Source organism: Mustela erminea, chromosome 1 (genome assembly GCF_009829155.1).
Source record: "Mustela erminea isolate mMusErm1 chromosome 1, mMusErm1.Pri, whole genome shotgun sequence".
Classification (NCBI taxonomy): Eukaryota; Metazoa; Chordata; class Mammalia; order Carnivora; family Mustelidae; genus Mustela; species Mustela erminea.
In genome coordinates, this window is record NC_045614.1 from 68,901,120 (window position 1) to 68,915,783 (window position 14,664).

At 48.3% G+C, this 14,664-nt stretch overlaps 1 long non-coding RNA gene across 1 annotated transcript in view; it reads left to right on the plus strand.

Annotated features, from left to right (window-relative positions):
* The window catches only part of LOC116570786, an 89,297-nt gene that overhangs the window by 60,669 nt on the left and 13,964 nt on the right, over window positions 1-14,664 (plus strand). The window lies entirely within an intron of this gene.

The following is a 14,664-nucleotide window of genomic DNA, read 5'->3' on the forward strand; positions in this document are numbered from 1 at the left end:
CATAAGCCTCTCAAGTGTTGGGACAAGCTCTTCTTTTCTTTCCTTCATATTGACTGACTGCGGCTCCTAACAGGTCTCACAACATCATTGACTGAAAGCTCCCATGTCTGCATCCCCCTCGTGCCCAGGAACCTTCGGGGGTATCCCCAAACGAACCACTCCCCATTGCTTGGTGAGTCCTTCCCATCCCTTGGAGAAAGGTAGACATTTGGCAGCAGGCGGGGTAGCTTCAGCAATGGTGATGTCAAGGGTCCAGTGGGAACCACTTGGCTTCCCCAAACCTAGTACACGGAGCAGGTCCTCTGTGTTGAGGACCAAGCCTGGGGTATACCATCAGGAGAATTATCTAGGCCAATGGAGTCTCTCTCAGTTGAGGAGAATGACCCAGTATTTCTCATGGTAACATCTGGCTCCTTGCTGTCACAGTGCAGGCAGGTGTGTGATCCTCGTGGAGGAGGGTCCCAGGCACCAGGCAGGAGGAGAGAGCAACCATAAAGAAAGTCAGCTGGATTATCAAACACAGTTCTGCTCAAAGGGGAGGAGGCAGAACACACATGCGCACGTGCACACACACACATGCAAATCAGCACGAGAAGGAGGAAGGGGTTTAAAAATAAAAAGCTTGACATTGAAACTAGAGAAATAACCCTTAATCTATGTTTTCTATTTTTATTTTTAGTAAATGTTTCTTTTAAGACTCAGGACCTAACACTGAGAAGGCAAACAGATCCTTCTCTACAGAGCATGTAGGGTGGCTGCTGCCAACTGATTGGGCTTGGTCTGAGATGAAATCTGAGATCTAATCACCTCTCAGCAAGAGTCCTGGAATTGATTATTAATGTCTGCCAAGGGTACATGGAGGAGGGCTGGTTTAGGTGTTGCGAATTTGCCATCTCCTGACCAGGCCTTTCCAGATCCTCCTATCATTTGCCTCCAACCCCAGGGAAAGCACAGCTGATCCTGCTGAAGCTACAGTAAAGTAAAGGCCATTCATCCGATTGTTCGTTGTTCATTCAAGAAGTTATTGCGTATACAAAGGCACCAGGCAGAAATGTTGGAGAATACTAGAAGGACTCACTCTCTTGCTGCTTCTGGTACTTTACCGTCTAATTCCCGAGACAGACTCTGAGATATAATCGATGACAATGCAGGTCATCACTAATTGTTAATACCAGACAGAATAAAACAACAGGGCGTGAGATTCTCCATGTTGGAGATTACTTGTTCTGTGCCTGATGAGCACTCTGTAACTGTTGTTTGCTTTTGCATTTTGTTTTGTAAGCAGCTAGACTTCTCTCAAAAAGCCCAAAAGTAGCATTTTTTTTTTAAAGGAAGAATGTAGACAAAAGTCCCTGGTGGGTCACCAAATTAAAGTAAATCTACAGGCCTTGGACAAAGGTTTCCAGTAGACCCAGAGAATATGTGGACTGTTTTTTCTGAAACCACAGGATTGTTCTGAGACATCAGTATTCTGTGAACTGTAACTTTGGGGATAGAATCTCAGCACCCTTTGCTATTTATTTCCTTTCTTAAAACAAGCGGTATTTGTCTAATTGCAGTAACCTAAAACAGAACACCCTGCAGTTGTGGAGTTGATGAGATGGGCTAAAGTTTCCACTAAGAAGTTTGTGTTTAAAAACCAAGTCTCTTTATGAAATGAAACTGTGGTCTTTCCTCACTTTTCCTCCCCTTCCCTTGGTGGAAAAGAAGACAAGCAGAGTGAATCAACCCAGAGCTCAGCCACTGCCCGGAAGAGCATGTTCGGAATATTTCTTGTATTTTTCCCTTTTGAAGTGCAATTTGTAATGGGGAGGTAAAAGGGCTGGTCATTTTATTTTGTGTATTGACCTAATGCCATGGCCCTGGGGTTCCTTGGAGAAAGTTGTATGCACTCTGGGCGTACAGTGGCAGGGGTTCTTGGGACTCCTGGGTGGCACGGCAGGGGGGACCAAGACTTGAGGCCAAGGTTGCCATCCAGGACCCCTGCAGGATGCCTCCTGGAGCTGTGGTTTTAAAATGGAGGAGGGAGTTGGCCATCTGGATGTCTTCTTTGGAAAAATGTCTATTCAGGTCCTCTGCCCGTTTTTTAATTGGATTATTTTCTGTGTGTCAAGTTGTGTATACTCTTTATATATTTTGGATACTACCCTTTATTGGCTATTTCATTTGCAGATATCTTTTCCCGTTCAGTTAGTTGCCTTTTTGTTTCGTGATGATGCCCTTTGCTGTGCAGAAGCACTTTATTTTGGTGTACTACCAATAGTTCAATTTTGTTTTTGTTTCCTTTGCCTTAGGACATGTATCTAGAAAAGTGTTTCTATTGCCTGAAACTAATGTAACACTGTATGTTTATTATACTTGAATTTTAAAAAACCTGAAAAATAAATTTTGAAAAAAAATTTTAAATAAAATGGAGGAGTGGGGACCATCTGTGAGAAGTAGCAAGGGTGAAAGTTTTGTGGCTGAAGTGACAGAACAGACGGCGAACATGGCTGCTTCTGCAGCCCCTTCCTGCTGGGAATCTAGTGCTAGTAATAGCATCGCACATTAATCTAAAAATAAGGCCTGGAAAGCACTTGATACTTCCTGCAGACAGACCCTATTTCCTTCATCTTCCTGGTCTGTCCGGAAGCAGAGCAGCCCAGCAGCTCTTCCTTCCGAAGCTGACCAGGGGACCCGCCCTCCTGGACCCCTAAGCTGTCCTTCCACCTGTGGTGGCAAGATGCCAGCCTTTGGAGTTGGAAGGTGGACAGGGTCCTTGGCTTTCTTTGGTTTTTACAGCTGTTTCTTGTGCCTCCGTTTCCTTTTCGACCCCCAACGGGTTCTTGTTTCCAGCTCACTTTTGACCCGTATTTTTCTGCCCACAGCGCTGGGTGATGCTGTGTTCATCAGGACTGGTCATCCTTCTCCCTTACCCCTCCCCAACCGTCCCCTCGGTGCTGAGGTGTGTGGGGCACTGGGAAGAGGCCACTGCCTGCCTCTGGGGGCCCAGAAACAGGAAGACACTGTTCTGCTGCAAGCTGCTTCTCTTTCTTCTGTGTAGCTCCTGCTCTGTTTCCACCACCGCCCCTCCCCCACAGCCTGGGGTACCCTGGATACCAGCCACCCACCCTTGACTCTTGCTGGCAGATACATCTTTGTGCCTTGTTCATTTGAGCCCGTCTCATGAATTCTGCTTTCAGAATGTTTCTCTGCTCTGGTCATTCCCTTCTACCCCACTGCTCTCACCCTAGTGCCCTGACCACCCCCCAGTCAACCCCTGCCCCCCACCGGAGCCAGTCACCTCCCCACGGGAAGCACCTGATGACCGGCTTCTCCAAAGGGGGTCCTTGGGGAAGTGTGCCAGCCCCTCTGCACTGTGGCTACAGGCTCCCTTCCCAGCCCCATATGTCAGCCCAGGCCTGCCCTCGGGCCTTCATCCACAGCCCCACATGTCTGGATGCCCTCCACCGGAGCCCACCCCCTTCCTGTGGCCCCTGCCCCATCGCTGGCTCTTCTTCTATGTTTCATAGCATTTTCTGGGGCCCGTTCGCTTGCCTACTTCTGCACATCTTACACTTATTCTGCCTGCTGCTTCCCAGAGCTGCCAGCTTCCCTGGGGCAGCGCCCTTCTTTTCTTCCCTGGGTGTGTTTGTGGAGTGGAGCTGAATCCATTCACGGGGTTGGATCCCCATCTCTCTATGGGTAGGTGGATTACTTTATAGCATATTTTAAATGGGGCTTGAAGATTTGGGAAGGGACCTTACATTAGCAATTGTTGAGGGAAAGGTAGAGGAAAGAGTGCTGTTCACTAATGAAACTTTATGAAATTTCGCTAATATTCTCTCCCTTTGGCTTTGCCATTTCTGAAGAGAGTGCTGGTTGCCAGCCCTACCACCTCCCACCCGTGGCCCCGCGTCAGGCGCATCCCTGATGCCTGGCTCCAGGGTGGCCAGCCCTGGGAGCCGAGAAGTCAGAGGCAGGCCATTCATCCCCAAAGAAGTACTTGAAGGCAGGCAGGTATGTTGTTTTGTTTGTTTTTAAGCGAGACAAATGTGCTTTTCAAAAGACAGTGTGTGTGTGCTCACACCCCTGAGTCTGCTTGAACATCTAACACCTACCAGCTCCCTGACAGGAACATTTGTGGCAGATAAAAGGCATTAAGAAGTCCTGAGAGGGAAACTGGATGAGTCACGGAGAGAGTGAGCTTGCCAGCCTTTGAGAGCAGCGGGTTGCAGAGCTCCCCTCCCGGTTCCTCATTTGCTCACACCTCGTGCAAAGCAGGGGCTCGTGGGTGGGTGTTATCATCCCCTCCCCCAGGCCCACCACCTCCTGTGTGCCTCCCAGCAGAGTCAGGACACCCCCAGCCCACGGCATGCCCCGCTGGGCTTCTCTCACTCCTGGACGCTGGGCTCCTCTTGCTCCTGGACAGTCTGTCTGCCGGTGACGCTGCAGCAGCCTGCCAGGGGCTGCTTTGGCCCCAGACCCTGAGACCAGAGCCGAGTGCCTGTTTTTCACTGTGTGCATCAGAATAGCACAGGGAAGCAGCAGGAGGGGGTGGCCCTGCCTGGCAAGGCTGGAGATTTTCAAAAGTGTCTGCAGAATGGTCGAGAAGATTTGCAGCTAAGGATGATGGGAAGGTGGGCTCCCCGGGCCTACCCCTTAGGGTCCCTGGCACTGGGCAGCACCTCTTCCTGCCACTCCCCCTTTTGCAGTGTTGGATCTCTCCCTGCACCTGGAGGAGTGATGAGGAGATTCATGCACAGTCCTTTGTGGAACTGGGGGCTCCAGGGGGGGGGGGCGTCACTGTGGCAACAGCCAAGGTGTTTTGCAGGCCTGCTCTTTCAGTAATGCTTCAGAGCTGATTTAGGAAATGTAGGGTTTGGCAGTGAGATTGTAATGAGAAAGGGGGCTATCACTGTGCGAGGGAAGAATGCCTAGACATTGGGTGGGAGGGACATTTGGAGGGTAATGGAAACGAGTGACTTGACGGGGCCCCGGGGAGTAGAACAGCTGGAGAGTTCTTGGAACCCTCCCTGGAGGTGCCCAGGAGAGCAGCTGGCCAGACCTGCTGTCTGTGCATCCATGTCTCTTTAGAACCCATCACCAATTCTTTAGGGTCCTTTTTTGAAAGGGGTCTCTGAGCCACAGTCTTGCCTTTCCCCAGAGGCTGATGAGAGCCCATTGTCACAGGCGCATGAACACACCTGTGGCCCTCCAGTCGTCTGGGAAGATGGCACTGGTATGAGTAGGGCAGAAGCGTCACAGGCCGGCTCAGCATGACCCACTTCTGTTACTGAAGCCGTAGCTGTCGAGTGAAGGTGAGAGGACCCACCAGTGTCTTACTATGGAATGTTTTTGAGTTGCCAGACACCGCCATGCTCTGCGCGCTCTTTTGTATTCTGAGGTCTAGCTCATCTGGAGAACCAACTGATGCCTTTGGCTAGGTTTTAGGAAATTCAGTTGCAGGGAGAGAGCAGTGACCTCCTGTGGTTATGGGAACTCCTAGGCTCTAAGCTGGCCTGGCAGGAATCAGTCTGTGATTTGGGGAATCAGTCAAATATGGTTAAGCGGGTCCCTTTACCCCTCTGAGTCACAATGTGACTCTTGTCAAGAACTGTGCAAAGCAAAACGTGTTTTCATTTTCATTTATGCAGAAGCAGGAGCCGGCAATTTTTCAGGCACAGTTTTAATCAGACCTGGAAGAAAACTGTTAAGACTCGAACAACTAGTTGGAGGCTTGCCTCCGTCTTTTTGTTTCTGCATCGGGCTGTTCCCCTGTAATTACCGGACTCAGTAACAGAACATGGCACGTTTAGTCAGGGCCTACGGAGTCCATTGTGTGTTAGGCCATAATGGCCCCACTGGAAATTCAGAAATGGAGCTTGTTTTATTAGAAAACTTGAAAGAAGGTATCAAAATGGGAAGAAAAGAAAGAAAAGCAAAGAAACTAGCCACAAATCGGCCTCATCAAACAGCCAATCAGCATACCCAGCAGCATGAAAACAGCACATTCCCGTAGCCAGCTGGCAACGGAAGGGGAGAGCAAACGCGCCTCTACCTTGCTCATTTGACAGGAGCCTCGGGAGCCACATTCATCACTTTGGTCTTAAACAAGGGAAGTCATTTGTGGAAGGGGCTTTCTGTTTTGACCACTTTCTTCCATGTGGCGTTTTGTGCCACCGTGCTGCAGTTTACCCTGAAAGTTAATTGTCACCTTCCTTTCCATTGACCATGGGACTGTTTCACATCAGAGAAAAGCGACATTTAGGTTTAGGTTTTCTAATTTAGAGACACAAGGAGGTTGAGAGAGAGTGTGTGCGAACGAGGTTCACACTTTGCAGGAAGCGCTCAGGTGAAATGCTGCACCCCCAACACGTGCGTCAGGTGCACTGAATGGGAGGGCAGGGAGAACGGCGAGGTCCCCGCACGAATGCTTCGACGGCTCATGCGTCATCCTGGAAACACGTGTGGGTTAACTGCACAGCCGCCGAAGAGCTGTGCTCACTTCAATTTTCACCTCCCTGGCAGGAACAAAAGGCACCCATGACCCTTTGCTACAGTTTCATATGATGCTGGTTTAGGAAAGGGGGACAGCTTCCCCAAGAAGCACTAGTGGAAAAGTCAGCCCTTCAGTTGAAGGTTACTGTGAAATGACTTACTAGAAAGAAAAGAGAAGATACCAAAAACTGGGGGCCTGGAGGCTGGGAAGCTGAGACTCACCTGAACTCATCATTTCCGTACTGGACCTTATTGGAGGGTGACCAGTTCTGTGATGTGAAGGGGCTGGTTCCTACGGGATCCCACTCACCCGAGGCCAGAGTGTGCTAACTCGTGAGCCAGAGCAGACTTCTGGAACATATTTTGGTGATTCTTTGGGTAGCCTTCTCTCCCAGTAGGAAGAATCTGAGCTGACAAGGAAAGACACACTTAAAATGTAGTTATTTTGGACTGAAAATGACAGAGAGGCTAGGACAAAATGTATCTGTCACCTTGTCCTCCTCTAGGGCATATGTGATGTCTCAGTCTCCTCAAAGAAGGATAGAAGGAAAGGCGAGGGCAGGACTTTTCCCAGCTGTCCGCTGGGGGGCAGGCGGCACCCTTCCACCCTACCCATGATGGGGGCCAGTGTAGCAACCTGAGAAGCACACCAGACTTGGAAATCATTGGTCTTCTCCACATCAGGATCCAAGTTTTGTGCACTTGAAATAAAAATTAGAATAGTTAGAAATTAATCTTATTTTGGAGAATTTTAATTCTGTTTTTAAAAATTGCTTTCTTAACCCTCTTCTCTGGAAAGCACTGCAAATGGCTCTGTACTTTCAGACTCTCTCGTAGTTTCTAATTTATCTTCTAACCATTAAAATAGGAACAAAGTTAGACTCATCTGACTTTTGAAAGTTAAATTCACTGGTTTCACCTTTTTTCTTCTGTATCATCATCATCCTTGTTGGCAGCATCCATTGCTCGTTGATTGGGGCATAGGGAGCAAAACTGATGAAAATTAGTATTTCTTTCCATATCCAGTACCTACCCTCTCTATTTGCCAGTTCCTGCAACTTAAGCAGTCTGGGTAGCTCTTGTGTGTTGTTTCAGTGCTTTCAGACTACTGGTTCCTGCCCAGTAACTCCCAAGCTGGCTCTCAGGTTGCTTGTTTACCCAAGTGCATCCCCGAAAATTGATGGTGTGTTAAGAACTGCCCAGGGGCTCTGGTGTATCCCGGCCAGGTCATCACAGTTCACATCTCTGCTGGCCGTCGCCCAGGCAGGCAGCCTTGCGCTGCTCACGGAGTCCTGTCTGTTTGCATGAGATGAGCACAGAGGTCAGACACAGGGCAAGTGTGTAGAGGAAGCAGCAAGAGAATTCGAAGGAACAGAGGAGGGACCCCAGGGAAGGGTGAGCAGTGGGGACAGGGTCCCTGACACAGAGGACACGAATGGAATTGTAGAAACCAGGAAGCAACCAACCAGAAAAATGGTTGATAGGATACTGACCAGCAGGAATGCTTTTAAAAGCCCATTTCCCAAACGTGGACATAGAGGAGGGAGTAGGGCTACCAGACATGGTCTGCCTGCAGAGGCCTGGAAAGGCCTACAGACACACGTGAGGTAGTCACGGTCGTCTGAGAGAGGGGGCCGGTTCTGGGAGGCACAGGAGCTCAGAGGGAAGAGGAGAGCAGAGCGGGTCTGGGGTGACAGCTCAGAGAGGGCTTAGCCAGATCTCCCTTCCCAACTGACCTCACAGCCCTGTGGCCCAAGTTCTGAGGGCTCACGCTGCAGCTCGCTCTTCCCTTTGGTAGGGGTCTCGGCCTGCAGCATGACCCTCCGGCCAGATAAAACTTGGCCGGCTGTGCTTGTCGAAAACTAGAAGAAGGTGCATTGGGGAGGCTACAGAATCTCAGAACGTAGAAAATTCAGAGGTGGGTAAGAGCCCATTGTTTCTGAATGACAGAGTCTGGTTTAAAGAAACAGAATCAGCTGATTTTGGTGTATACTGGGCATATCATACCTTCCCTCCCCAGGAGGGAATCCAGAGGAGTCATGGAACTGGTTTTGTTCTAGCAGTTCTTGGGCTGCAACTATTTGGCCCCCCACCCCTGCCTTGGACTGGGGCTGCTCACCAGGTGGGAGCCTCCGCCTAGGCTCCAGTGGGCACCAGCCGCGGCCCCTGAGGTGAACTGTCGGTTTCTCTTGCCGTCACTTTCTTTAACTCTAAAATAGCTGTTGTCCGATCCATGTCACGGTGCGGTAAAATGAAAACACCATGCAACGTGGAAGGCCCTGCCGTGTGCAGGAACTCCAGGAACTGGTGCAGCCTTGAGATGTGGCTCAGAGGAGCCCAGCCAATGTGAGCTGTCATCGTCCGTTCTGCCACACCTCCACAGTGACCAGAGGGGGCAGGTGCCCCTGTGCTAGGCACAGTCTCATGCTTCCCATTAGTCAGCCCACCCCAGCTTCACAGTGCTGTCAGAAATCTTAAGACATATTTTCATGGCTACCACCGAAGAGGAAGAGTGAAGGGTGGGGTGGAAGAATGCACAGAAGGAAAGATGGTTGGATGAATGGATGGATGAATGGGAGGAAAATGCATCCATAGTACCAACTTCTGGCTGACCCTTTGCTCCTCTTCCCAAAGCAGTATAGAGAAACGGGAAGATGTTGTTGTTGTTTTAATTCAACAAAAACTTGAGTACCTACTACATCCCTGGTCCATACTCTCACCCTCACAGAGCTTGCTGCTAAAAGGGGACATGAGAACAGTCTATTCATTACTTCAATGAATTACATGAATTACTTGAATTACAGCAAGAGTGGTAAGGGCCCCACGCAGGGGCAGGTAAAGGAGACTGGAACTTGTGAGGAAGGTTCCAAGACTGCCCTTAAAGGATGCAGAAGAACTGATGTTACGGATACCCTTTCATTGAAATGCTGCCCTCTTGTGGGAAACTGCAAAATGGTTCCTCTGGTTTGGTTCGTTTCCTTGGAGGTGGAGGGCGGAATCTGTGGAAAATAAAGTACACAGAATATAGGTTGGGATCTTACTGTGAACAGCCCTAAATATCAGCCTAAGAAAAATGGACCTTTTTTCAAAATGTTGAATGTGGAGTAATTGTATCCATATTTTGGAATATTATGCCATGGTTAGCGTATGTACCAACATCGATCAAATTCCAAGACCTGTCATTTAATGGAAAATGTGAGGTGTGGAAAATATGCCCAGTGTAATGTCACCAATAGGAGAATACTACACAAAACTATTCTGGTAGGTTTGTGTTCTCTGCAGGTCAGAGAGAGCCCACCCCAGACTTTGAGGCAAAAAAGAAAGACAGAAGGAAAGAAAGAAAGAAAAATAAATTGGGGTTTGGGGGTGTGCAAAGTATTGAAGGCAGACAGTCAGCATTTTTGGTAATCTTTCAGTTTTGTTTTAACAAGGAAAATGTTATCTTGCCTTTAAAATATGATTTTAAAATTCAAAAGATAACAGAGTCATTGGCTTATTTCCTACCTCTTAAATATTCAATTAGAGCTTGCATATTCTGAGAATTGGGAAGCAATTCTCTGAAACCAAACAAAATCTGGGGGTTAAAAAAAAAAGCTCCCATGCCTTCCAGGCCTGAGAGCAGGGACTCTTCAGGCCACCTTCATCACAGGCTTCATGGGTCCTCGATCATTTCCAGTGGGAAAGGATGCACTTGACCCACACTGACCTAGCAAAAGCATTCCCTTTCCTGCCCATGACTGGATCCCACCCCGCAGTGGTGGCTGGCTCCGGGCAGCAGTGGTGAGTATGTTTTTCTCTTTCCTGGCACTGGGATCATTTTCTTGGAGAGTCTCTGTGGACGTTGGCAAATAGTTTTGGCCTTCTTCCAAGAGATTGGGTTTATACCAGTCTAAATGAGGCAGGCATTTAATCAGTCACCCAGGGAACATGCTCGAGGCCCTCTGGTGTCTTCTTTATAATTAATTTTTAACATTTGTTTTCAGTATAAAATTTGGGCTTTTATCCTCTTTGAAATAAAAATGTAGCATGTATATTAGACTGTATTGGCACTAAACTTCACACACCATTCTTTTATTCCCTTCCAACTATTAACTCCTATTAAGCAAGACAGATAATAATATCCCCCTGTACTCCCCCGACTCTCTGGCTTGCACAGTGTCTCATCCTCCGTAATTGCCTTCGGTGGCCAAGCTCTTTCCTATCATTAGTGAGCATCAGAGGCCACTTATCAGAGACCCGGCCACCTCCCAAGCTGCCCCTTCTGCCATGTGCCCCTCCCTGCCCCAACCACACTGGGAGGCCCTGCAGGCTGAAGCTATTGTTAACAAGACACACGGGGTATGTCTGGATTTTTAACCCTGGGATTTAAACTTGGACTGCTGTGGATTATTTGTTTGCTCGACCTGCTCTTGTCTCTCAGGAGCCCTCGACTGAGCCAAGGAGACCAGAAATATCCCAGTGATTCTTGAACCTTGGTTTGGACAAACATCCAGGATGTTGACTGAAAGTACAGATTCCAAGATCTCTCCCCAAATGTACTGAATTTTTTAAAAAGGGCTGAGCAATCATTTGGGAGTTACTCAGTTAAGTGATGGGCTTTCACTTTCTTTCAGAGAAATTTCAATACAAACATATTTTTAATGGTCAGTGTGCTGGGCCATTAGGCCCACCATATACCCATGTGTGGATTAGAAACAAGGACCCTTCATTTGGGGGCAGCTGCAAGCCACAGAGGAGACAACGATTGGACTTCAGCTCCATTTGCTTCCTTGGCTGGGAGTCTTTGTGCAGTTAACAACATATACATTCACATAGGACAACCCTCCTTCCTCTGTGCTCTGATAAAGAAAAATAGCTACCCATGAGTACCTATATATGTAAGCATAAGACCAGGAGTTTTTTCTCACATAGTTATTACCTAGAACCCTGACAGTAACTCTTCAGGTTTTATGTTGAGGAAGCTAAGGCTCAGAAAAGTTGATCTCCCTAAGATAACAACAGTCAGCAAGAAGCTGAACCAGATTAAGACCCAAGTCAGGCACTGATATGGCGAGCAGTTGCACTGATAGGAAATTATTTACAGTCAGTGCCTAGCTTCTCCAGCAAGGCCATGGGTAATTCCTTGTCCTCCTTCCCTCTGAGAATCCTATTAACTCAGGAGCCTGGGAAAAGTCCCCCAGGCCAGGAGTTAGCTGCCTCTCTTCGCTATGGGAGTGAGCAGAAGCCTCAGGCCTCCAAATGATGAATGAGGGAGTGTGTATGAAGCACCAGGAGACCTGAGCAAAAGGCATGTGATGTGGGAAGGCATTCAGGATCGCATGTTTATTATTAGCAGAAGTGTCACTTTCTGCAGCCAACCACCATGATTAAAAGTCTGGTTTCTCTTTTCATTATGTCTAGGAATGAGAGCAAAGGTCTGAAATTCAGAAGGGATCATGAAATTGGAGTCGGTGATGACTGGTTACCATAGCTGTCCTGTCCTCTCACTTAGCGGCTCAGCAGTTTGTCTTCTGGAGTGACCAGTGGCCTTGAGCAGAGCACTGGCTTGGCTTGGCACTGTGAGTGCACTCGGGCTCATGGCCCATCTCCTTGGCTCCTGTGCCGTTCAGCCCTGGCTGTGTCAGGAACCACCCTAGAACTCAGGGACTTCAGCAACATGTTACAGCCCCTTCGAAAGCCAAATTGAGTTACACAGCAATCCAAAGTCCAGGGGCAGAGAAGCACATTCTTCTCCCTTCCCTCTTTAGGCGGAGGAATTACAAATCCATGTGGCAAACAAAGGGAAAGGAGGTCAGAATCTGGGCCAGTAGTGCCCCCATCACAGCCCCTCATTCCTAGAGGCTCATTTAGTGGAACCTTCTTTCTGTGTGCTCCTTTCCTTTCAGGCAGTGGGAAAGCCTTGACCCCGACCCCCTAAATATGCCATCCTCATAGCCATGCTCTCACACAGCAAAGAAGCCACCTAGCCAGCCATTCACATCTTCAGAGGAAAACTGTCCCACCTCAGATGTTTTTCACTTAATTCTCAAAAGCTCTTCAAAGGGTTGTTTCTTCTAGAAATGCCTCCCTCCACACTGAGATCACAGCCTCAGTTTTGCTTACTTTCTCTCTGATAGATTCCAAAACATCCAGATCTCCCTCCTCACAATGATGGGAGCTCATCAGTGGCTCTTCCTCATCTTCAGTGGCTTTGGTTCTCTTCAAAGAGAGATGGCAGGTGGGGTCCCCAGCCGTGCTTACAACCCCTTTGTGAACTCTGGCAAATGGCCCTGGTTTCACCTGCCTGCAATGTACTCTTGTTCCCCTTGTCACCAGGCAGCACATCAAGCAACCTGTCTCAAGTGGCACCATCCTAGGCTGGAAGGCAGTTGGAGGGACATCTCATCTGTTGGTCTCTAAAACGGGCTAAGCATTAGAGTCAGCTGGGGGATTGACTCGCCCATTTCTGATTCCTGGCAGCCTGGATGACAAAGGGCAGAGCTGGTGGGAAATCTCCGTAGAGAACCACTGGCCAGGAATCACAGAGCTAGATTTTCGACTCCTTTCTGGCTCTGACCTTCCTTCCCTGAGTTACTCTCTCACTCTGGACCTCAGTGTCTTTACCTGAAAATGAGATGGTTGAATTAGGTTACCTGGAATCTTGCCATGCAAAGTGTGTGCCATGGGGACGTGTTCTAAACAGAATTGGAGACTCCACCCCAGACCTGCTGAATCAGAACCTGCCAGTAATTCACATATGCGTTGGATTTTGAGAGGGTACCTTCTAGGGTAAAGCCGAAGCAGGAACTTCACTTGCCCCAAAAAGCTAGAGACGCTAGTCACTCCCTCTGCTCTTCCTTTCCTAGAGAGGGGAGCTCTTTCTGGCTTGAACTTTCCCTCTTGGTGGTGAGCAATGCTAGCGGGAGGAATGGGATGATACAGGCAAAATAAAACTCTTCCTTCTCTTCTTGTGCAGGTTTTCTCAGGTTTTTTTCTGCTGTGCTGCTAAAATTTCTTAAGTGAACTCTAGCTCTCCCAGAGTGGTCTTGTTGGTGGATAGCAGTCTAACTGGTTTGCTGGGGACAGAGAGGCTGGTGTCTCTCATCACCATTTTTTGTAGACTTATTAAAGTAGTTTCTACAAGCCCTGAATTCAGTCCCTTCGAAACCATTCTCATTCCGCTGTACCTTCCCTGTTACTCTCCCCTCCAGTTTCTTTCGTGAAAGCCTGTCTCGAAGACATTCTGGTCCCTGGTCCTGCTGTAGTCAATGTGGCAGCTCATTCATAGTGCTACATTCTAGGCTCTCTTTCGCCAAGGACCAAGGGCCAGGAAAACCGACGAAATGTAAGAGCCATCAAGAGTCAAGAAGAGAACTGCAGTTAAAATTCTAAGCAAGCCTCATGTAAGTCTGGGTCACTAGACTTGTCAGGATCACAAAATAAATTTCATGTTACCAGAACAGAAAGCAAGCTAGAGGAACAACGGCAAGGAGAGTAGAAGCATGCAGGAAACCTGCTTTCCATTACTGCTTGTCAAAAATGTAGGCTGGTATATGCCCAGGAAACTATAAACTGTCTTGCTCCTTTCCTTTGCTATTTTGAAGGGGAATTTACAGTGGACTTGGAGCTGTGGTGATTGGCAATTTATTTGTGGATTGTTTTTCTGAAATGGGGGCTTCTCTTCTTGGTTCTCCACAGTTCACTACAATTAACTGTCAGTTCGGGGAGAAACTCCCTTTTCCCACAAGCCAAGCTCCCATACCCCATTCCACCCCACCATAGCTCCTGCAAAGGATATGACCATTTAAACAGCAGTCCCCTAAAAGTAACAAACAGGAAATATAATTTCCTGTGACCCCCCGGGTGCCTGCTGAATTTCCCCACCCGCTTCAGGGTAGCCTGTTGGCTATTATGTATTCTCCTACATTATTCTGTAAGGAAGCATGGGCAGTTTGTGCATAAAAACCAAAGGATCATCTTTTATTCATGCTTTAAGGCAAATTCCAGGAGCCAAGGACTCTGCAAAGCTTTGAGATGTTGGATTGGGGGCACTTCCCAATCTTCTTGAGACCGAAGGGACATAGTCATGGTAAAGAAGCCAAGGGTCAGCTCTGTCTATGAGCCTTTTTAATAGGCTGTTGGTTGAACAGGTACTGAGTGCTAAGTGCTAACAGGTGCTAAGTTCTCAGTAGCGAGGATTACGTG